General features: G+C 44.1%; 15 non-coding genes across 15 annotated transcripts; 7 read left to right on the plus strand and 8 right to left on the minus strand.

Moving 5' to 3' along the window:
- The first annotated feature begins 7,259 nt into the window (after nt 1-7,259).
- trnas-aga (transfer RNA serine (anticodon AGA)) lies at nt 7,260-7,341 on the plus strand. The gene has a single exon. It is a non-coding gene; the product is annotated as a tRNA-Ser (tRNA).
- A 293-nt stretch (nt 7,342-7,634) lies between these two features.
- On the plus strand, nt 7,635-7,717 carry trnal-cag (transfer RNA leucine (anticodon CAG)). The gene has a single exon. It is a non-coding gene; the product is annotated as a tRNA-Leu (tRNA).
- A 1,363-nt stretch (nt 7,718-9,080) lies between these two features.
- trnak-uuu (transfer RNA lysine (anticodon UUU)) lies at nt 9,081-9,153 on the minus strand. Its single transcript has one exon. It is a non-coding gene; the product is annotated as a tRNA-Lys (tRNA).
- Nucleotides 9,154-10,050: 897 nt separating this feature from the next.
- On the minus strand, nt 10,051-10,124 carry trnat-agu (transfer RNA threonine (anticodon AGU)). The gene has a single exon. It is a non-coding gene; the product is annotated as a tRNA-Thr (tRNA).
- Nucleotides 10,125-11,312: 1,188 nt separating this feature from the next.
- On the minus strand, nt 11,313-11,402 carry trnar-ucu (transfer RNA arginine (anticodon UCU)). The gene is given in 2 exon segments: nt 11,313-11,348; nt 11,366-11,402. It is a non-coding gene; the product is annotated as a tRNA-Arg (tRNA).
- A 789-nt stretch (nt 11,403-12,191) lies between these two features.
- trnal-cag (transfer RNA leucine (anticodon CAG)) lies at nt 12,192-12,274 on the plus strand. Its single transcript has one exon. It is a non-coding gene; the product is annotated as a tRNA-Leu (tRNA).
- Nucleotides 12,275-13,571: 1,297 nt separating this feature from the next.
- On the minus strand, nt 13,572-13,644 carry trnak-uuu (transfer RNA lysine (anticodon UUU)). The gene has a single exon. It is a non-coding gene; the product is annotated as a tRNA-Lys (tRNA).
- Nucleotides 13,645-14,541: 897 nt separating this feature from the next.
- trnat-agu (transfer RNA threonine (anticodon AGU)) lies at nt 14,542-14,615 on the minus strand. Its single transcript has one exon. It is a non-coding gene; the product is annotated as a tRNA-Thr (tRNA).
- A 1,205-nt stretch (nt 14,616-15,820) lies between these two features.
- trnar-ucu (transfer RNA arginine (anticodon UCU)) lies at nt 15,821-15,910 on the minus strand. Its single transcript is given in 2 exon segments — nt 15,821-15,856; nt 15,874-15,910. It is a non-coding gene; the product is annotated as a tRNA-Arg (tRNA).
- A 936-nt stretch (nt 15,911-16,846) lies between these two features.
- On the plus strand, nt 16,847-16,928 carry trnas-aga (transfer RNA serine (anticodon AGA)). The gene has a single exon. It is a non-coding gene; the product is annotated as a tRNA-Ser (tRNA).
- Nucleotides 16,929-17,221: 293 nt separating this feature from the next.
- On the plus strand, nt 17,222-17,304 carry trnal-cag (transfer RNA leucine (anticodon CAG)). Its single transcript has one exon. It is a non-coding gene; the product is annotated as a tRNA-Leu (tRNA).
- A 1,297-nt stretch (nt 17,305-18,601) lies between these two features.
- Nucleotides 18,602-18,674, minus strand: trnak-uuu (transfer RNA lysine (anticodon UUU)). The gene has a single exon. It is a non-coding gene; the product is annotated as a tRNA-Lys (tRNA).
- A 2,195-nt stretch (nt 18,675-20,869) lies between these two features.
- trnar-ucu (transfer RNA arginine (anticodon UCU)) lies at nt 20,870-20,959 on the minus strand. The gene is given in 2 exon segments: nt 20,870-20,905; nt 20,923-20,959. It is a non-coding gene; the product is annotated as a tRNA-Arg (tRNA).
- A 936-nt stretch (nt 20,960-21,895) lies between these two features.
- trnas-aga (transfer RNA serine (anticodon AGA)) lies at nt 21,896-21,977 on the plus strand. Its single transcript has one exon. It is a non-coding gene; the product is annotated as a tRNA-Ser (tRNA).
- A 293-nt stretch (nt 21,978-22,270) lies between these two features.
- trnal-cag (transfer RNA leucine (anticodon CAG)) lies at nt 22,271-22,353 on the plus strand. Its single transcript has one exon. It is a non-coding gene; the product is annotated as a tRNA-Leu (tRNA).
- The last annotated feature ends 845 nt before the right edge of the window (nt 22,354-23,198 follow it).

Below are 23,198 nucleotides of genomic sequence, written 5' to 3' on the forward strand. Positions count from 1 at the left end.
TCTGAATCAACAACCTTGACCTCTCACAGCATAGCTTTGATTGCAAGCAAAGAAGTTTGGACTTTTCTTCATCAAGCGCTTGCTTCTTCGATTTTTTGGACGATGTAGACATGGTTGTGTTGTTGAGGCAAAGCTCGGAGCAGGGTGCCAAAATGAAGGCTACAGGTTCTGAGCTGAACTTCCTTTTTACGGATGCTGAAAAATTCTTTTGAGATGTCCCAGCACATGTTTGATTGCTGAAGTCAAGGAATCAGCTTCTTTTTGACGATTGGGTATGAAAAGTTGTCATTGTTCATGATTCATAGGTTCATTTCATCTTTCTGTCTGTATTTTGCAGCATGGCCCATAGATGGTTGAAGACATGTCCCAGTCTGCGTCATCAAGTGCATCCTGTAACGCGGCCACTGATTGGTCCGTCCAGCGCGCGACCTCCCTCTGAACCCGCACTTCCTGTTTCTGCCTTTGTTTGTATTTTGGCATGAGGAAGATAGCGGCATGGTCAGATTTACCAAACGGTGGACGGGATTGTGCCCTGTAGCCGTCCTTGACTGTAGTTTAGCAGTGGTACAGTGTCCTTTTGCCCCTGGTGGGACAGGTGATATGCTGATGAAAGTTTGGCGCTTCGCGTTTAAGGTTGGCACTGTTAAAGTGCTCGTCCATTGTTTGCCACATTTGAAGAAACCAAGCACTTGTGAGATCAATCGAACTGTTAAGATTTCTGTTTAACTGCCATGTTTTCAACATTCTCTTCCCTAACAAGAGGATTCTGACCTTCACATACAGTGAAAGTTGTTACCAGGATCACTCTTCTGAACAGCCCTGCTTCTAAAGTCTTATCTTGGATGAATGAATGTCTTTTATGCCCATGGGATGTGAATTCCTTTAAAAAGATCAGCATTATCGACCAAGGTTGGCCTTCTGGACAAGGAGACCACATGACTCATTTTCAAGTCTATTTCATTTACAAACAGGGACTGAAGCCACAGACCCTGAGATTAAAAGACTAGTGCGCTACCGACTGAGAAATACAGCCAACTCGGTCGTTATTCTTTTGCAGCCGACACCGTTCTTCACATTTTAGTTAGCTTTCAGCAACTTATCACTGTATGCTTTCCTAGAAAATGGGCACAAGGGAGCTTTCAGTAATGTATTTTTATGTATACATATATTTATATAAATTGAAGTGCAGTGTGTAGTGCAATGTTGGGCAATTGGGCCATGTATAATTTGCAATATAGCTAATGACCTAAGGATGCACAAGACTGTAAACTTGGCTAATCAGAAAGCTTGGGCATTGTGTGACTTTAACCCATGAGCTGTTAAGGGTCCGACATAAAGCAAAGATTTCTTTTTTTCCATAGAAACCAGTCTGACCTGCATAGCAACAGAAGTGCACAGTGAGAGGCACTGCTGGGATTCGAACCCAGGATCTCCTGTTTACTAGACAGGCACTTTAACCAACTAAGCCACAGCACCACAGCCGTAGAACCTTCCACTCTCGCATACTGCCACAAACTCGTATCTGAGATGCTCCGGCACAGGAACTTGACTATCAAGCTAAGATTGTCTCCATTGGCATGCAGCATGATAGGACCATGAATGAAGTCCCACAGTGCTATACCATGCTTCACAGAGCACGCCAAAACTGCCAGTCATGCAAATCAACCTTCAATCAAAAAGAGACCTCATCATATACACACTAGAGTAAGCGCTAGATAACATATTCAATTCAATTCAATTCAATTTTATTTATATAGCGCTTTTAACAATGGTCATTGTCCCAAAGCAGCTTCACAAAAAAAAAATTAAAGATTTTTTTTTTTTTTTTTTTTTTTAAGAAAAGAAAATATTTGGAAGTGTGTATGTGTGAGAAAAATGTGTCTAGATAATAATTAAATGAATGAATGATGAATGAAATGTCTCTGATGAGCAAGCCAAGGGTGACGGCGACAGTGGCAAGGAAAAACTCCCTGAGATGGCAATAGGAAGAAACCTTGAGAGGAACCAGACTCAACAGGGAACCCATCCTCATCTGGGTGATAACAGATAGAAATAACATCAAGTGTGTTGTGCAGGTGAAAGTTCAATATATCATAAGTTGTGTAGATTCAGTTCAGCAGTAGGTGCAGAGGGCAGATGGGGTCAGATCACTGGAAGCACAGGAGCAGGATATGTAGCTCCAGCCATCATAAAGCAGAATCTAGCTGGAGCAGGTCCTTCTCAAGATGCCTTAGAAACCTTGCAGGGTTGGCCTTTGTCTACTGAAGCTGGCACAATCTCCAGATGTCTCAGGATGGGTAGAAAAATACAGAAAAGATGGAGAGAATTAGCGTAGTTGCCATTCAGGATAGGTGTACTGGAGTATGAGGTTATGGGATGAGTTACGCGTATGCCAGATTAAAGAGATGCGTCTTGAGTCTACTTTTGAATTGGGAAACCGTGTCTGCTCCCCGAACAGTGTCTGGAAGGCTATTCCAAAGCTTTGGAGCCAAATATGAAAATGCCCTGCCCCCTTTTGTAGATTTTAAAATTCTGGGAATTACCAGAAGTCCGGAGTTTTGTGATCTTAAGGGACGTGGTGGATTATAGCGTATCAAAAGACTGGTTAGGTATGAGGGAGCTAAACCATTTAAAGCCTTGTATGTAAGTAGTACTATTTTGTAATTAATTCTAAATTGAACAGGTAGCCAGTGCAGGGATGATAATATAGGTGTTATATGATCATATTTTCTGGATCTAGTGAGAACCCTGGCGGCTGCATTTTGGACTAACTGTAGCTTGTTTATTGAGGATGCAGGACAACCACCTAGTAATGCATTACAATAGTCCAGTCTGGAGGTCATGAATGCATGAACTAGCTTTTCTGCATCAGATACGGATAGGATACTCCTAAGTTTGGCAATATTTCTAAGATGGAAAAAGGCTGTTTTTGTGATATTGGAAATATGATTTTCAAAAGACAAGTTACTGTCTAATATCACGCCCAGGTCTTTTACTGTTGAGCTAGTAGTAACAGTACATCCTTCTAAACGCAGGCTGAATTGTGAAAGCTGTTGTGTGCTGGTTTTTGGGCCGATGAGCAATATCTCTGTCTTATCTGAATTTAGTAAAAGAAAGTTATTGGTCATCCAATCTTTTATGTCCTGGACACACTCTGTTAATCTAGACAACTTGGGTATTTCATCTGGTTTTGTTGAGATGTATAATTGGGTATCTTCAGCATAACAATGGAAACTAATCCCATGCCTTCTAATGATGTTTCCCAGGGGAAGCATGTAAATTGAGAACAGGAGAGGTCCTAAAACTGACCCTTGTGGGACCCCATATTTCACTGGCATTACATCAGACGGTACTCCATTTAGATCTACAAAATGGTATCGATCAGACAGGTATGATCTAAACCATTTTAATGCCTGCCCCTGAATACCTATATGATTTTGTAGGTGGTCTATGAGAATATTATGATCTATGGTGTCGAATGCAGCACTTAGATCAAGTAAGACTAGTATTGAGATGCAGCCTTCGTCTGAAGCTAAAAACAAGTCGTTTGCAATCTTAACTAGTGCAGTTTCTGTACTATGATGGGGCCTGAAACCTGACTGAAATTCTTCTAGGATGTTGTTTTCCTGCAAGAATGTGCATATTTGAGCTGATACTACTTTTTCTAATATTTTTGATATGAACGGAAGGTTTGAAATCGGTCTATAATTTGTTATTTCATTCGCGTCCAAATTAGATTTTTTAAGAAGCGGCTTAATAACTGCCAGCTTCAAAGGTTTAGGGACGTGACCTAGATATAATGAAGAATTAATAATGTTTAGAAGTGGCTCTCCAACTGTAAGCATCACTTCTTTTAAAAATCTGGTTGGTATTGGGTCTAACAGGCACGTTGTTGATTTAGCTGAGGTGATAAGTTTATACAGCTCTTCCTGTCCTATACCTGTAAAGCACTGAAAATCTAAATGTGAAGCTCTAGGCTGAACTAGATCATGAGATGCTATTAGAGGTTGAACCTCTGTTATTTTCTTCCTTATGCTATCGATTTTTTCATTAAAGAAGTCCATAAAATCTTCACTACTAAAATGTTGTGGAGTACTCTCTGCAGGCATCTTAGGTTTTGTTAGGCAGGCTACTGTACTAAATAAGAACTTGGGATTGTTTTGGTTTCTTGCTATCAGTTGGCTAAGATGCTCGGTCCTAGCGGTTTTTTAGAGGCCGTCTATAGCTGCACATACTGTCTTTAAACGCAATTCGAAAAACTTCTAATTTAGTTTTTCTCCATTTTCGCTCAAGGTTACGGGTTGCTCTCTTTAGGGCGCGAGTATGACTATTGTACCAAGGAGCAAGTGTTTTATCTCTGACTTTTTTTAATCTGATGGGAGCAACAGTGTCTAATGTACTGGTAAAAATAGTACCCATGCTGCTGGTCACTTCGTCTAGATCGTCTGCATTTAGGGGTCTAATAAGAATTTGGGACAGATCCGGTAGATTACTTGTGAATCTGTCTTTCGTAGTCGGATTCATATTTCTAACAAATCGATAACATGGAGAGACACAGCTAATCTGTTCTACGGGTAGAGTATATATCAGGAGGTGATGATCTGTGATATCATCACTTTGAGTTAAAATCTCTATATTAGTGACATCTATACCATGAGATATAATTAAATCTAGTGTATGATTACAGCGGTGAGTTGATCTATTTATATTTTGTTTAACCCCAAAGGAATTTAGTAAGTCCATAAATGCGAGGGCTAAAGTGTCGTTAGCATCATCTACATGAATGTTAAAGTCACCTACTATCAACACTTTGTCAGAGTTAACAATTAGGTCTGATAGCAGATGTCCAAATTCTTTTAGAAAATCGGCATATGGCCCTGGGGGTCTGTACACGGTGGCCAGAGTAAAATATAGCGCGGGTTTATTATGTATTTCATTAAGTGCAACATTGATGACGAGCACTTCAAATGAGTTAAACCTGGGCCTTATTTTCTGAGTAACAGTGAGTACATCTTTGTAGATAGTGGCGACACCACCACCGCGACCAATTAGACGGGGCTCGTGCTTATAAAAATATCCTGACGGAGTAGACTCATTCAGACCAATATATTCATTTGGTTTAAGCCAGGTTTCAGTGAGGCAGAGTGCGTCAAGGCAATAATCTGATACCATTTCATTAACAATAAGTGCTTTAGGCATAAGGGATCTAATGTTGAGAAGTCCAAACTTTAGAGGTAGACTTCGATTACTTATTTGGCCTTTTTCTGGTTTAATGGTTACCAGATTGTTTCGGCTGGATTTAACGAATTTATTCTTTTTTCTCACTATTCGGGGAACAGACACAGTTTCTATAGTACAAGCTATGTGTGTGCGTCTATTAGTATGGTGAGTTGTATTGTGGCTGATATCTAAAGAATCTGAGATATGACTTACCGCAAGTCAGATGGTTCGTAATGTCCTGGAGATGTTGTCAGAGAGGACCGCTGCTCCAGCTCTGCTAGGGTGCAGGCCATCTGTGCGGTAGAGCCTAGGACGCTCCCAGAAAACATTCCAGTTATCAACAAAGGGTAATCTCTGTTGTTGACACCAAGATTGTAACCATTCATTAAAGGCAAATAATCTACTGAACCTCTCGATTTCTCTCTGAAATGTCGGAAGTGGTCCAGATACGACGATCTTTGTCGTGGGTGATGTGCTGCGGACCTTCTCGACCAGGCCCCTGAAGTCCTTCTTTAGGATCTCCGTCTGCCTCAGCCTGATGTCGTTGGTGCCAGCATGGAGAACCACAGCTCGAATGTTCTTCCTCAGGGCCGCAGGCACCTGTGCAGCAACATCAAGAACACGTGCACCAGGTAAACAGCGCGTGTACGCCTTACCTTTAGCTGTGGTAGCACGCACGTGCCGGACAATGGAGTCTCCGATGACCAGCGCGTCGTGTGCCGTCTCACGGAGAGGAGCGAAGCGGTTTCGGGTTGAGATCTCGAAGACGGGTGGTGGCGGAGGAGGAGAGGTCCTCGCCCGGGGCTTGGCGCGCGTCTTCCGCTGCTGAAGTTTCCAGGCCTCGTGGTATCCCGGCGCCGGGGTGAAGGAAACCTGGGCGGGCTGCGTCCTCAGTGCGTTGGACCTGGGCAGAGAAGCACGCGGAGTAGAGGTTGTCGGAGAATTCTCATGCCGAGAATTTACCTGGGACAGGTGAGCGTCGGTCCGCGACAATTCCAGCGTGGCTTTCCGCTGCTGTAGCCGGGCCAGCTTCACCTGTAGGTCGCGGATCAGCTTCTCCATGGCCTCCATCTCCAAGTCCACCGAGTGCAGCTCCAATGTCTCCTCACCTGCACACAGAGGCAGAGACACAACCGACATGGTGTCTAAAAATAGAAATAACCGGTGCGAAAGAGCGTAAACAAACTTGTAATAGTCGGGCTAACGGGCTAGCAATGCTAATGAAAAGCGGGCTAGAAGCGGTGTGCTGCAAAACAATTAAAACTTATGCAAAATAAACTTATACGAAAACGATATAACACGCGTTTCGAGTGAATATATTATAAGGTAGTATGAAATACTTATCTGTTATATGTTTACTCTTCGTAAGGGGACGAAAAAGTAGAAAAATTGGTCAGTCTGGTGGAGCTCGGGAAAAAGCCTGTGATGAGACACAGAGACAATGAGTCATATTAAATAAGGTATCTTCTTATCACCCATAGATTGAACGTTTAGTGGTGTAAGGTCCTACAAATCCGAGACATCATGTTACCACACGATCCTCTCCTGGGATCTCCTGTTTACTAGACGTCTCTGCACATGGTTGTGTTGTTGAGGCAAAGCACTGAGCTGGGTGCCAAAATGAAGGCTACAAGTTCTGAGCTGAACTTTATTTTCACAGATACTGAAAAATTCTTTTGAGATGTTCCACCGCATGTTTGAATGCAGAAGTCAAGGAATCAGCTTCTGGTTGACGATGGAGTATGAAAAGTTGTCTTGTTTATGATTTATAGGTTTATTTCATCTTTCTCACTGTATTTTGCCGCATTGCCCATAGATGGTTGCAGAGGCTGCTCTCTAAACTTCTTTGCTGTTTTGCTAAGGTAAAACGTGAACATGGTTCCTGTCTGAAGCCTAAAAATCCTGAACTTAAGCCAACCGATACACTTGCGTGTATTGGAAAGATCCAAGACTTGCTTTGGGGAGGAGGTCAAGTCATGAAATGAGACGTGGCAAAAGTTTATTCAACCACAGGCCCACGCTAAGTTCGCACACTTGGTGTAGTCGTGGCCGAGTGGTTAAGGCGATGGACTAGAAATCCGTTGGGGTCTCCCCGCGCAGGTTCGAATCCTGCCGATTACGTCTGTTGTTTTGCACAAGAAAGACATGTTGCAACTCATTGTGTTGTGGCTGTGATTTGTAACAAATTTCCTCATGCCCTTAATAGTTGGTGCTTTCTCGAAGACATAATAGTGACATCCTGGCCCCTTTTTATCCTCAATAGCTGCTGCTTTGTTGGAGAAATCCTGTCACCACTTCCCAACGTTGAATTGTCTTCCAATGACAAGCTGCCCATAGACATCCGATCGGTTATATGAGTGCGTGGCCAGCGACCTGTAATCCGTGCAAGACGTGACTTTTCTAGAGCCTGCCGTGTCCGGATGGCCGAGCGGTCTAAGGCGCTGCGTTCAGGTCGCAGTCTCCCCTGGAGGCGTGGATTCAAATCCCACTTCTGACAAGAGCCCCTTCTCTTTGTTGTGTTTAGGAAATCGTGTATGGATCTGAATCAACAACCTCGACCTCTCACAGCATAGCTTTGCTTGCAAGCAAAGAAGTTTGGACTTTTCTTCATCAAGCGCTTGCTTCTTCGATTTTTTGGACGATGTAGACATGGTTGTGTTGTTGAGGCAAAGCTCAGAGCAGGGTGCCAAAATGAAGGCTACAGGTTCTGAGCTGAACTTCCTTTTAACGGATGCTGAAAAATTCTTTTGAGATGTCCCAGCACATGTTTGATTGCTGAAATCAAGGAATCAGCTTCTCTTTGACGATTGGGTATGAAAAGTTGTCATTGTTCATGATTCATAGGTTCATTTCATCTTTCTGTCTGTATTTTGCAGCATGGCCCATAGATGAAGACATGTCCCAGTCTGCGTCATCAAGTGCATCCTGTAACGCGGCCACTGATTGGTCCGTCCAGCGCGCGACCTCCCTCTGAACCCGCACTTCCTGTTTCTGCCTTTGTTTGTATTTTGGCATGAGGAAGATAGCGGCATGGTCAGATTTACCAAACGGTGGACGAGATTGTGCCCTGTAGCCGTCCTTGACTGTAGTTTAGCAGTGGTACAGTGTCCTTTTGCCCCTGGTGGGACAGGTGATATGCTGATGAAAGTTTGGCGCTTCGCGTTTAAGGTTGGCACTGTTAAAGTCCACCGCCACAATAAGCGCAGCGTCACGGTGTTGTGTCTGATGCTGTGTGAGTGCCTCATGCAGCTCGCATAAGGCAGCCTCCGTGTCCACTTAAGGCAGGATATAAACGGTGCTGATTATTACCGATGTAAATTTCCGAGGTAAATAAAAAGGAGGACACATGATGGACAGTAGTTCCACGTTTGGAGTGCAGGAGCGTGCGAGAGGAACAACGCTCCTGCTGTTGCACCAGCTGCTATTGACCATTAAACACACGCCGCCTCCCCTTGACTTCCCTAAGTCCTGTGTCCTGTCCATGCGGTGAACGGAGAAGAACTCGGCCGGCTGGATGACGTGGTCCGGCACCGCTGGGTTCAGCCATTTCTCGGTAAAGCAGAGGAGATTGCAGTCCCGAATGTCTCTCTGGAACTTTATCCTGGCCCTGAGGTCATCGAGTTTGTTCTCCAGTGACTGGACATCGTGACGGCAGCCGACCTCACTGGCGCCATCTTGCGCCTTCCTGAGCATAAGACAATCTCCTAAGAGTAAGTTGGAAATTGTGGAAATCCTTGGCAAGTAGTCTGCAATTTCCAATTTTCTGCCCTTGAGAATTCCTTAATCCAAGCTAGCCCTCTTAATCGCTTCGAACAACTTGTGCCAAATGCTCTTTTTTCCTAAGCACCAATAGAAAGTAACGCCTGAATAGGGACTTGAACCCTGGACCCTCAGATTAAAAGTCTGATGCTCTACCGACTGAGCTATCCAGGCTCTGGAAGTTGTGCCATCTCTCACAAAAAGCAGTTTTACCCATCCTTTCCCAATGCTCGTCCATTGTTTGCCACATTTGAAGAAACCAAGCACTTGTGAGATCAATCGAACTGTTAAGATTTCTGTTTAACTGCCATGTTTTCAACATTCTCTTCCCTAACAAGAGGATTCTGACCTTCACATACAGTGAAAGTTGTTACCAGGATCACTCTTCTGAACAGCCCTGCTTCTAAAGTCTTATCTTGGATGAATGAATGTCTTTTATGCCCATGGGATGTGAATTCCTTTAAAAAGATCAGCATTATCGACCAAGTTTGGCCTTCTGGACAAGGAGACCACATGACTCATTTTCAAGTCTATTTCATTTACAAACAGGGACTGAAGCCACAGACCCTGAGATTAAAAGACTAGTGCGCTACCGACTGAGAAATACAGCCAACTCGGTCGTTATTCTTTTGCAGCCGACACCGTTCTTCACATTTTCTACAGTTTTGCACACACACTTTTTCAACATTCTTCTCTGATCAAATGGATCGTCTACTCTGGATCAGACAAAGACATCCACATCGGATAGTAGTAGCTTTCAGCAACTTATCACTGTATGCTTTCCTAGAAAATGGGCACAAGGGAGCTTTCAGTAATGTATTTTTATGTATACATATATTTATATAAATTGAAGTGCAGTGTGTAGTGCAATGTTGGGCAATTGGGCCATGTATAATTTGCAATATAGCTAATGACCTAAGGATGCACAAGACTGTAAACTTGGCTAATCAGAAAGCTTGGGCATTGTGTGACTTTAACCCATGAGCTGTTAAGGGTCCGACATAAAGCAAAGATTTCTTTTTTTCCACAGAAACCAGTCTGACCTGAATAGCAACAGAAGTGCACAATGAGAGGCACTGCTGGGATTCGAACCCAGGATCTCCTGTTTACTAGACAGGCACTTTAACCAACTAAGCCACAGCGCCACAACCATAGAACCTTCCACTCTCGCATACTGCCACAAACTCGTATCTGAGATGCTCCGGCACAGGAACTTGACTATCAAGCTAAGATTGTCTCCATTGGCATGCAGCATGATAGGACCATGAATGAAGTCCCACAGTGCCATACCATGCTTCACAGAGCACGCCAAAACTGCCAGTCATGGTATTTCAACTCAGGTTGTTCCAAGTTCATTGCAGCCAAAGATCATGCCTGTTGCAGTAGATTTCAGGCTTGCAAAAATGAACAAACTTCAAACACAAGGTATGTTATATATTTGCAACTGGCATACAGTTTACAGCAAAAAAATATGTATATATATATGTATATATATATATCCATATATACTAGCTTATTGACAGCCATTGTCTTCATATAAATGTGACCAAATGTAAGTCGGTAGAGTGAAACGTCCCACATATAAAAAGTCACACTTGTGTGGAAGCAAACATCAGGCAAATGTTCCACGGCTACTCAGAAAATGATTCAATTCTTGCAAATCAAAATGCCAGTGTTCGTTCACTTCTGTGGGAGGAATAGAGCTACCTTGCTTGAGCTCCATGGACAGGTGTCTACCTGTGGAAAACACATGAAAACTGAGCAGAAATCCTGGCTGAAAGCAAGATACCCTGCCACAACCTGAGCCCACAAGCACTTAAGCCTTGAGTTCCTCATGCAGTTGGACCCAGACCTTGTCTGGTGCACCAAGAGATGAAACTCACAACAAGCACTGCTGGGATTCCAACCCGGGATCTCCTGTTTACAAGACAGGTGCAAGCCACAGCAAACAAGGTTATGGCTGATCTCCAGCCATAGTCCTAACAAGCATATCACAACAGTCAGGGGAGAGGAATTAAAATCCACATGCCATGCACATCTAAAAGCAAGCAAGCCTTCATCAGATTGCTGTTGTGGACTTTGGCTCTTTGTCCCATAAGGATTGCGTGAATCAATGTCGTAACCTTTTGTTGAAGCTGGAGTTGAGCTGAGGCCTTGATTTGGGACAAATGGGCAGAAACATGTGGAAAACAATGATATTTCTTAAATTCATCTGACAAGTCATTCAATCAAATATGGCACATACAGTAGGAAAGTGCATCTTGAACAGGGATTCCTGACCAAAGATTTCATTTTAGACATGGGGTGTGGATGAAAAGATGGTAACAAGTTAGTGACTCTGGTGGGACTCGAACCCACAACCTTTGAATAGCTCCACAGCTGAGTCTAGAAGTCCAATGCGCTATCCATTGCGCCACAGAGCCAACCAGGGTGTTGTTTTTTTTCAGGCTCTCCAAGACTCATGGATGCTCGAGTTCATTAGGCAGATGCTTTTCTGGTGCTACTAATCAAATTCCACCAAATGCAAACAACTATGGCAGGTGCTGATCCCACAAGCTGTCAACAGCGTCGAGAGAATGCCTTGATTTCACCATGGAATTTGCCACAGAACCCTGTCTGACTTGCAAAGTTATTCAACTCTGGCTGTAAGAAAGGCAAGAAAGGGATAGCTTTCGCACCAACAGATGATTGTTGCAGTAGACACTGCTTGGATAGCACTGTAGCATGGAGACCTCATCATATACACACTAGAGTAAGCGCTAGATAACATATTAAATAAGGTATCTTCTTATCACCCATAGATTGAACGTTAGGTGGTGTAAGGTCCTACAAATCCGAGACATCATGTTACCACACGATCCTCTCCTGGGATCTCCTGTTTACTAGACGTCTCTGCACATGGTTGTGTTGTTGAGGCAAAGCACTGAGCTTTGTTGCAAAGACATGTTGCAACTCATTGTGTTGTGGCTGTGATTTGTAACAAATTTCCTCATGCCCTTAATAGTTGGTGCTTTCTCGAAGACATAATAGTGACATCCTGGCCCCTTTTTATCCTCAATAGCTGCTGCTTTGTTGAAGAAATCCTGTCACCCCTTCCCAACGTTGAATTGTCTTCCAATGACAAGCTGCCCGTAGACATCCGATCGGTTATATGAGTGCGTGGCCAGCGACCTGTAATCCGTGCAAGATGTGACTTTTCTAGAGCCTGCCGTGTCAGGATGGCCGAGCGGTCTAAGGCGCTGCGTTCAGGTCGCAGTCTCCCCTGGAGGCGTGGGTTCAAATCCCACTTCTGACAAGAGCCCCTTCTCTTTGTTGCGTTTAGGAAATCGTGTATGGATCTGAAACAACAACCTTGACCTCTCACAGCATAGCTTTGCTTGCAAGTAAAGAAGTTTGGACTTTTCTTCATCAAGCGCTTGCTTCTTCGATTTTTTGGACGATGTAGACATGGTTGTGTTGTTGAGGCAAAGCTCGGAGCAGGGTGCCAAAATGAAGGCTACAGGTTCTGAGCTGAACTTCCTTTTTACGGATGCTGAAAAATTCTTTTGAGATGTCCCAGCACATGTTTGATTGCTGAAGTCAAGGAATCAGCTTCTCTTTGACGATTGGGTATGAAAAGTTGTCATTGTTCATGATTCATAGGTTCATTTCATCTTTCTGTCTGTATTTTGCAGCATGGCCCATAGATGGTTGAAGACATGTCCCAGTCTGCGTCATCAAGTGCATCCTGTAACGCGGCCACTGATTGGTCCGTCCAGCGCATTGGTCCTCCCTCTGAACCCGCACTTCCTGTTTCTGCCTTTGTTTGTATTTTGGCATGAGGAAGATAGCGGCATGGTCAGATTTACCAAACGGTGGACGAGATTGTGCCCTGTAGCCGTCCTTGACTGTAGTTTAGCAGTGGTACAGTGTCCTTTTGCCCCTGGTGGGACAGGTGATATGCTGATGAAAGTTTGGTGCTTCGCGTTTAAGGTTGGCACTGTTAAAGTCCACCGCCACAATAAGCGCAGCGTCACGGTGTTGTGTCTGGTGCTGTGAGTGCCTCATGCAGCTCGCATAAGGCAGCCTCCGTGTCCACTTAAGGCAGGATATAAACGGTGCTGATTATTACCGATGTAAATTTCCGAGGTAAATAAAAAGGAGGACACATGATGGACAGTAGTTCCACGTTTGGAGTGCAGGAGCGTGCGAGAGGAACAACGCTCCTTCTGTTGCACCAGCTGCTATTGACCATTAAACACACGCCGCCTCCCCTTGACTTCCCTAAGGGTTCAGCCATTTCTCGGTAAAGCAGAGGAGATTGCAGTCCCGAATGTCTCTCTGGAACTTTATCCTGGCCCTGAGGTCATCGAGTTTGTTCTCCAGTGACTGGACATCGTGACGGCAGCCGACCTCACTGGCGCCATCTTGCGCCTTTCTGAGCATAAGACAATCTCCTAAGAGTAAGTTGGAAATTGTGGAAATCCTTGGCAAGTAGTCTGCAATTTCCAATTTTCTGCCCTTGAGAATTCCTTAATCCAAGCTAGCCCTCTTAATCTCTTCGAACAACTTGTGCCAAATGCTCTTTTTTCCTAAGCACCAATAGAAGGTAACGCCTGAACAGGGACTTGAACCCTGGACCCTCAGATTAAAAGTCTGATGCTCTACCGACTGAGCTATCCAGGCTCTGGAAGTTGTGCCATCCCTCACAAAAAGCAGTTTTACCCATCCTTTCCCAATGCTCGTCCATTGTTTGCCACATTTGAAGAAACCAAGCACTTGTGAGATCAATCGAACTGTTAAGATTTCTGTTTAACTGCCATGTTTTCAACATTCTCTTCCCTAACAAGAGGATTCTGACCTTCACATACAGTGAAAGTTGTTACCAGGATCACTCTTCTGAACAGCCCTGCTTCTGAAGTCTTATCTTGGATGAATGAATGTCTTTTATGCCCATGGGATGTGAATTCCTTTAAAAAGATCAGCATTATCGACCAAGGTTGGCTTTCTGGACAAGGAGACCACATGACTCATTTTCAAGTCTATTTCATTTACGACCAGGGACTGAAGCCACAGACCCTGAGATTAAAAGACTAGTGCGCTACCGACTGAGAAATACAGCCAACTCGGTCGTTATTCTTTTGCAGCCGACACCGTTCTTCACATTTTCTACAGTTTTGCACACACACTTTTTCAACATTCTTCTCTGATCAAATGGATCGTCTACTCTGGATCAGACAAAGACATCCACATCGGATAGTAGTAGCTTTCAGCAACTTATCACTGTATGCTTTCCTAGAAAATGGGCACAAGGGAGCTTTCAGTAATGTATTTTTATGTATACATATATTTATATAAATTGAAGTGCAGTGTGTAGTGCAATGTTGGGCAATTGGGCCATGTATAACTTGCAATATAGCTAATGACCTAAGGATGCACAAGACTGTAAACTTGGCTAATCAGAAAGCTTGGGCATTGTGTGACTTTAACCCATGAGCTGTTAAGGGTCCGACATAAAGCAAAGATTTCTTTTTTTCCACAGAAACCAGTCTGACCTGCATAGCAACAGAAGTGCACAGTGAGAGGCACTGCTGGGATTCGAACCCAGGATCTCCTGTTTACTAGACAGGCACTTTAACCAACTAAGCCACAGCGCCACAGCCATAGAACCTTTCACTCTCGCATACTGCCACAAACTCGTATCTGAGATGCTCCGGCACAGGAACTTGACTATCAAGCTAAGATTGTCTCCATTGGCATGCAGCATGATAGGACCATGAATGAAGTCCCACAGTGCTATACCATGCTTCACAGAGCACGCCAAAACTGCCAGTCATGGTATTTCAACTCAGGTTGTTCCAAGTTCATTGCAGCCAAAGATCATGCCTGTTGCAGTACATTTCAGGCTTGCAAAAATGAACAAACTTCAAACACAAGGTATGTTATATATTTGCAACTGGCATACAGTTTACAGCAAAAAAAAAAAAAAAAAAAAAAAAAAAAAAAAATATATATATATATATATATATATATCCATATATACTAGCTTATTGACAGCCATTGTCTTCATATAAATGTGACCAAATGTAAGTCGGTAGAGTGAAACGTCCCACATATAAAAAGTCACACTTGTGTGGAAGCAAACATCAGGCAAATGTTCCACGGCTACTCAGAAAATGATTTAATTCTTGCAAATCAAAATGCCAGTGTTCGTTCACTTCTGTGGGAGGAATAGAGCTACCTTGCTTGAGCTCCATGGACAGGTGTCTACCTGTGGAAAACACATGAAAACTGAGCAGAAATCCTGGCTGAAAGCAAGATACCCTGCCACAACCTGAGCCCACAAGCACTTAAGCCTTGAGTTCCTCATGCAGTTGGACCCAGACCTTGTCTGGTGCACCAAGAGATGAAACTCACAACAAGGACTGCTGGGATTTGAACCCGGGATCTCCTGTTTACAAGACAGGTGCAAGCCACAGCAAACAAGGTTATGGCTGATCTTCAGCCATAGTCCTAACAAGCATATCACAACAGTCAGGGGAGAGGAATTAAAATCCACATGCCATGCACATCTAAAAACAAGCAAGCCTTCATCAGATTGCTGTTGTGGACTTTGGCTCTTTGTCCCATAAGGATTGCGTGAATCAATGTCATAACCTTTTGTTGAAGCTGGAGTTGAGCTGAGGCCTTGATTTGGGACAAATGGGCAGAAACATGTGGAAAACAATGATATTTCTTAAATTCAGCTGACAAGTCATTCAATCAAATATGGCACATAGGAAAGTGCATCTTGAACAGGGATTCCTGACCAAAGATTTCATTTTAGACATGGGGTGTGGATGAAAAGAAGGTAACAAGTTAGTGACTCTGGTGGGACTCGAACCCACAACCTTTGAATAGCTCCACAGCTGAGTCTAGAAGTCCAATGCGCTATCCATTGCGCCACAGAGCCAACCAGGGTGTTGTTTTTTTTCAGGCTCTCCAAGACTCATGGATGCTCGAGTTCATTAGGCAGATGCTTTTCTGTTGCTACTAATCAAATTCCACCAAATGCAAACAACTATGGCAGGTGCTGATCCCACAAGCTGTCAACAGCGTCGAGAGAATGCCTTGATTTCACCATGGAATTTGCCACAGAACCCTGTCTGACTTGCAAAGTTATTCAACTCTGGCTGTAAGAAAGGCAAGAAAGGGATAGCTTTCGCACCAACAGATGATTGTTGCAGTAGACACTGCTTGGATAGCACTGTAGCATGGAGACCTCATCATATACACACTAGAGTAAGCGCTAGATAACATATTAAATAAGGTATCTTCTTATCACCCATAGATTGAACGTTTAGTGGTGTAAGGTCCTACAAATCCGAGACATCATGTTACCACACGATCCTCTCCTGGGATCTCCTGTTTACTAGACGTCTCTGCACATGGTTGTGTTGTTGAGGCAAAGCACTGAGCTGGGTGCCAAAATGAAGGCTACAAGTTCTGAGCTGAACTTCATTTTCACAGATACTAAAAAATTCTTTTGAGATGTTCCACCGCATGTTTGAATGCAGAAGTCAAGGAATCAGCTTCTGGTTGACGATGGAGTATGAAAAGTTGTCTTGTTTATAATTTATAGGTTTATTTCATCTTTCTCACTGTATTTTGCCGCATTGCCCATAGATGGTTGCAGAGGCTGCTCTCTAAACTTCTTTGCTGTTTTGCTAAGGTAAAACGTGAACATGGTTCCTGTCTGAAGCCTAAAAATCCTGAACTTAAGCCAACCGATACACTTGCGTGTATTGGAAAGATCCAAGGCTTGCTTTGGGGAGGAGGTCAAGTCATGAAATGAGACGTGGCAAAAGTTTATTCAACCACAGGCCCACGCTAAGTTCGCGCACGTGGTGTAGTCGTGGCTGAGTGGTTAAGGCGATGGACTAGAAATCCATTGGGGTCTCCCCGCGCAGGTTCGAGTCCTGCCGATTACGTCTGTTATTTTGCACAAGAAAGACATGTTGCAACTCATTGTGTTGTGGCTGTGATTTGTAACAAATTTCCTCATGCCCTTAATAGTTGGTGCTTTCTCGAAGACATAATAGTGACATCCTGGCCCCTTTTTATCCTCAATAGCTGCTGCTTTGTTGGAGAAATCCTGTCACCCCTTCCCAACGTTGAATTGTCTTCCAATGACAAGCTGCCCGTAGACATCCGATCGGTTATATGAGTGCGTGGCCAGCGACCTGTAATCCGTGCAAGACGTGACTTTTCTAGAGCCTGCCGTGTCAGGATGGCCGAGCGGTCTAAGGCGCTGCGTTCAGGTCGCAGTCTCCCCTGGAGGCGTGGGTTCAAATCCCACTTCTGACAAGAGCCCCTTCTCTTTGTTGCGTTTAGGAAATCGTGTATGGATCTGAATCAACAACCTTGACCTCTCACAGCATAGCTTTGCTTGCAAGCAAAGAAGTTTGGACTTTTCTTCATCAAGCGCTTGCTTCTTCGATTTTTTGGACGATGTAGACATGGTTGTGTTGTTGAGGCAAAGCTCGGAGCAGGGTGCCAAAATGAAGGCTACAGGTTCTGAGCTGAACTTCCTTTTTACGGATGCTGAAAAATTCTTTTGAGATGTCCCAGCACATGTTTGATTGCTGAAGTCAAGGAATCAGCTTCTCTTTGACGATTGGGTATGAAAAGTTGTCATTGTTCATGATTCATAGGTTCATTTCATCTTTCTGTCTGTATTTTGCAGCATGGCCCATAGATGGTTGAAGACATGTCCCAGTCTGCGTCATCAAGTGCATCCTGTAACGCGGCCACTGATTGGTCCGTCCAGCGCATTGGTCCTCCCTCTGAACCCGCACTTCCTGTTTCTGCCTTTGTTTGTATTTTGGCATGAGGAAGATAGCGGCATGGTCAGATTTACCAAACGGTGGACGAGATTGTGCCCTGTAGCCGTCCTTGACTGTAGTTTAGCAGTGGTACAGTGTCCTTTTGCCCCTGGTGGGACAGGTGATATGCTGATGAAAGTTTGGTGCTTCGCGTTTAAGGTTGGCACTGTTAAAGTCCACCGCCACAATAAGCGCAGCGTCACGGTGTTGTGTCTGGTGCTGTGAGTGCCTCATGCAGCTCGCATAAGGCAGCCTCCGTGTCCACTTAAGGCAGGATATAAACGGTGCTGATTATTACCGATGTAAATTTCCGAGGTAAATAAAAAGGAGGACACATGATGGACAGTAGTTCCACGTTTGGAGTGCAGGAGCGTGCGAGAGGAACAACGCTCCTTCTGTTGCACCAGCTGCTATTGACCATTAAACACACGCCGCCTCCCCTTGACTTCCCTAAGGGTTCAGCCATTTCTCGGTAAAGCAGAGGAGATTGCAGTCCCGAATGTCTCTCTGGAACTTTATCCTGGCCCTGAGGTCATCGAGTTTGTTCTCCAGTGACTGGACATCGTGACGGCAGCCGACCTCACTGGCGCCATCTTGCGCCTTTCTAAGCATAAGACAATCTCCTAAGAGTAAGTTGGAAATTGTGGAAATCCTTGGCAAGTAGTCTGCAATTTCCAATTTTCTGCCCTTGAGAATTCCTTAATCCAAGCTAGCCCTCTTAATCGCTTCGAACAACTTGTGCCAAATGCTCTTTTTTCCTAAGCACCAATAGAAGGTAACGCCTGAACAGGGACTTGAACCCTGGACCCTCAGATTAAAAGTCTGATGCTCTCCCGACTGAGCTATCCAGGCTCTGGAAGTTGTGCCATCCCTCACAAAAAGCAGTTTTACCCATCCTTTCCCAATGCTCGTCCATTGTTTGCCACATTTGAAGAAACCAAGCACTTGTGAGATCAATCGAACTGTTAAGATTTCTGTTTAACTGCCATGTTTTCAACATTCTCTTCCCTAACAAGAGGATTCTGACCTTCACATACAGTGAAAGTTGTTACCAGGATCACTCTTCTGAACAGCCCTGCTTCTGAAGTCTTATCTTGGATGAATGAATGTCTTTTATGCCCATGGGATGTGAATTCCTTTAAAAAGATCAGCAGTATCGACCAAGGTTGGCTTTCTGGACAAGGAGACCACATGACTCATTTTCAAGTCTATTTCATTTACGACCAGGGACTGAAGCCACAGACCCTGAGATTAAAAGACTAGTGCGCTACCGACTGAGAAATACAGCCAACTCGGTCGTTATTCTTTTGCAGCCGACACCGTTCTTCACATTTTCTACAGTTTTGCACACACACTTTTTCAACATTCTTCTCTGATCAAATGGATCGTCTACTCTGGATCAGACAAAGACATCCACATCGGATAGTAGTAGCTTTCAGCAACTTATCACTGTATGCTTTCCTAGAAAATGGGCACAAGGGAGCTTTCAGTAATGTATTTTTATGTACACATATATTTATATAAATTGAAGTGCAGTGTGTAGTGCAATGTTGGGCAATTGGGCCATGTATAATTTGCAATATAGCTAATGACCTAAGGATGCACAAGACTGTAAACTTGGCTAATCAGAAAGCTTGGGCATTGTGTGACTTTAACCCATGAGCTGTTAAGGGTCCGACATAAAGCAAAGATTTCTTTTTTTCCACAGAAACCAGTCTGACCTGCATAGCAACAGAAGTGCACAGTGAGAGGCACTGCTGGGATTCAAACCCAGGATCTCCTGTTTACTAGACAGGCACTTTAACCAACTAAGCCACAGCGCCACAGCCATAGAACCTTCCACTCTCGCATACTGCCACAAACTCGTATCTGAGATGCTCCGGCACAGGAACTTGACTATCAAGCTAAGATTGTCTCCATTGGCATGCAGCATGATAGGACCATGAATGAAGTCCCACAGTGCTATACCATGCTTCACAGAGCACGCCAAAACTGCCAGTCATGGTATTTCAACTCAGGTTGTTCCAAGTTCATTGCAGCCAAAGATCATGCCTGTTGCAGTACATTTCAGGCTTGCAAAAATGAACAAACTTCAAACACAAGGTATGTTATATATTTGCAACTGGCATACAGTTTACAGCAAAAAAAAAAAAAAAAAAAAAAAAAAAAAATATATATATATATATATATATATATATATATATATATATATATATATCCATATATACTAGCTTATTGACAGCCATTGTCTTCATATAAATGTGACCAAATGTAAGTCGGTAGAGTGAAACGTCCCACATATAAAAAGTCACACTTGTGTGGAAGCAAACATCAGGCAAATGTTCCACGGCTACTCAGAAAATGATTCAATTCTTGCAAATCAAAATGCCAGTGTTCGTTCACTTCTGTGGGAGGAATAGAGCTACCTTGCTTGAGCTCCATGGACAGGTGTCTACCTGTGGAAAACACATGAAAACTGAGCAGAAATCCTGGCTGAAAGCAAGATACCCTGCCACAACCTGAGCCCACAAGCACTTAAGCCTTGAGTTCCTCATGCAGTTGGACCCAGACCTTGTCTGGTGCACCAAGAGATGAAACTCACAACAAGCACTGCTGGGATTTGAACCCGGGATCTCCTGTTTACAAGACAGGTGCAAGCCACAGCAAACAAGGTTATGGCTGATCTTCAGCCATAGTCCTAACAAGCATATCACAACAGTCAGGGGAGAGGAATTAAAATCCACATGCCATGCACATCTAAAAGCAAGCAAGCCTTCATCAGATTGCTGTTGTGGACTTTGGCTCTTTGTCCCATAAGGATTGCGTGAATCAATGTCATAACCTTTTGTTGAAGCTGGAGTTGAGCTGAGGCCTTGATTTGGGACAAATGGGCAGAAACATGTGGAAAACAATGATATTTCTTAAATTCAGCTGACAAGTCATTCAATCAAATATGGCACATAGGAAAGTGCATCTTGAACAGGGATTCCTGACCAAAGATTTCATTTTAGACATGGGGTGTGGATGAAAAGAAGGTAACAAGTTAGTGACTCTGGTGGGACTCGAACCCACAACCTTTGAATAGCTCCACAGCTGAGTCTAGAAGTCCAATGCGCTATCCATTGCGCCACAGAGCCAACCAGGGTGTTGTTTTTTTTCAGGCTCTCCAAGACTCATGGATGCTCGAGTTCATTAGGCAGATGCTTTTCTGTTGCTACTAATCAAATTCCACCAAATGCAAACAACTATGGCAGGTGCTGATCCCACAAGCTGTCAACAGCGTCGAGAGAATGCCTTGATTTCACCATGGAATTTGCCACAGAACCCTGTCTGACTTGCAAAGTTATTCAACTCTGGCTGTAAGAAAGGCAAGAAAGGGATAGCTTTCGCACCAACAGATGATTGTTGCAGTAGACACAGCTTGGATAGCACTGTAGCATGGAGACCTCATCATATACACACTAGAGTAAGCGCTAGATAACATATTAAATAAGGTATCTTCTTATCACCCATAGATTGAACGTTTAGTGGTGTAAGGTCCTACAAATCCGAGACATCATGTTACCACACGATCCTCTCCTGGGATCTCCTGTTTACTAGACGTCTCTGCACATGGTTGTGTTGTTGAGGCAAAGCACTGAGCTGGGTGCCAAAATGAAGGCTACAAGTTCTGAGCTGAACTTCATTTTCACAGATACTAAAAAATTCTTTTGAGATGTTCCACCGCATGTTTGAATGCAGAAGTCAAGGAATCAGCTTCTGGTTGACGATGGAGTATGAAAAGTTGTCTTGTTTATGATTTATAGGTTTATTTCATCTTTCTCACTGTATTTTGCAGCATTGCCCATAGATGGTTGCAGAGGCTGCTCTCTAAACTGCTTTGCTGTTTGGCTAAGGTAAAACGTGAACATGGTTCCTGTCTGAAGCCTAAAAATCCTGAACTTAAGCCAACCGATACATTTGCGTGTATTGGAAAGATCCAAGGCTTGCTTTGGGGAGGAGGTCAAGTCATGAAATGAGACGTGGCAAAAGTTTATTCAACCACAGGCCCACGCTAAGTTCGCGCACGTGGTGTAGTCGTGGCCGAGTGGTTAAGGCGATGGACTAGAAATCCATTGGGGTCTCCCCGCGCAGGTTCGAGTCCTGCCGATTACGTCTGTTATTTTGCACAAGAAAGACATGTTGCAACTCATTGTGTTGTGGCTGTGATTTGTAACAAATTTCCTCATGCCCTTAATAGTTGGTGCTTTCTCGAAGACATAATAGTGACATCCTGGCCCCTTTTTATCCTCAATAGCTGCTGCTTTGTTGGAGAAATCCTGTCACCCCTTCCCAACGTTGAATTGTCTTCCAATGACAAGCTGCCCGTAGACATCCGATCGGTTATATGAGTGCGTGGCCAGCGACCTGTAATCCGTGCAAGACGTGACTTTTCTAGAGCCTGCTGTGTCAGGATGGCCGAGCGGTCTAAGGCGCTGCGTTCAGGTCGCAGTCTCCCCTGGAGGCGTGGGTTCAAATCCCACTTCTGACAAGAGCCCCTTCTCTTTGTTGCGTTTAGGAAATCGTGTATGGATCTGAATCAACAACCTTGACCTCTCACAGCATAGCTTTGCTTGCAAGCAAAGAAGTTTGGACTTTTCTTCATCAAGCGCTTGCTTCTTCGATTTTTTGGACGATGTAGACATGGTTGTGTTGTTGAGGCAAAGCTCGGAGCAGGGTGCCAAAATGAAGGCTACAGGTTCTGAGCTAAACTTCCTTTTTACGGATGCTGAAAAATTCTTTTGAGATGTCCCAGCACATGTTTGATTGCTGAAGTCAAGGAATCAGCTTCTCTTTGACGATTGGGTATGAAAGTTGTCATTGTTCATGATTCATAGGTTAATTTCATCTTTCTGTCTGTATTTTGCAGCATGGCCCATAGATGGTTGAAGACATGTCCCAGTCTGCGTCATCAAGTGCATCCTGTAACGCGGCCACTGATTGGTCCGTCCAGCGCGCGACCTCCCTCTGAACCCGCACTTCCTGTTTCTGCCTTTGTTTGTATTTTGGCATGAGGAAGATAGTGGCATGGTCAGATTTACCAAACGGTGGACGAGATTGTGCCCTGTAGCCGTCCTTGACTGTAGTTTAGCAGTGGTACAGTGTCCTTTTGCCCCTGGTGGGACAGGTGATATGCTGATGAAAGTTTGGCGCTTCGCGTTTAAGGTTGGCACTGTTAAAGTCCACCGCCACAATAAGCGCAGCGTCACGGTGTTGTGTCTGGTGCTGTGTGAGTGCCTCATGCAGCTCGCATAAGGCAGCCTCCGTGTCCACTTAAGGCAGGATATAAACGGTGCTGATTATTACCGATGTAAATTTCCGAGGTAAATAAAAAGG

This window comes from Clarias gariepinus, chromosome 5 (assembly GCF_024256425.1).
Source record: "Clarias gariepinus isolate MV-2021 ecotype Netherlands chromosome 5, CGAR_prim_01v2, whole genome shotgun sequence".
Taxonomy (NCBI): domain Eukaryota; kingdom Metazoa; phylum Chordata; class Actinopteri; order Siluriformes; family Clariidae; genus Clarias; species Clarias gariepinus.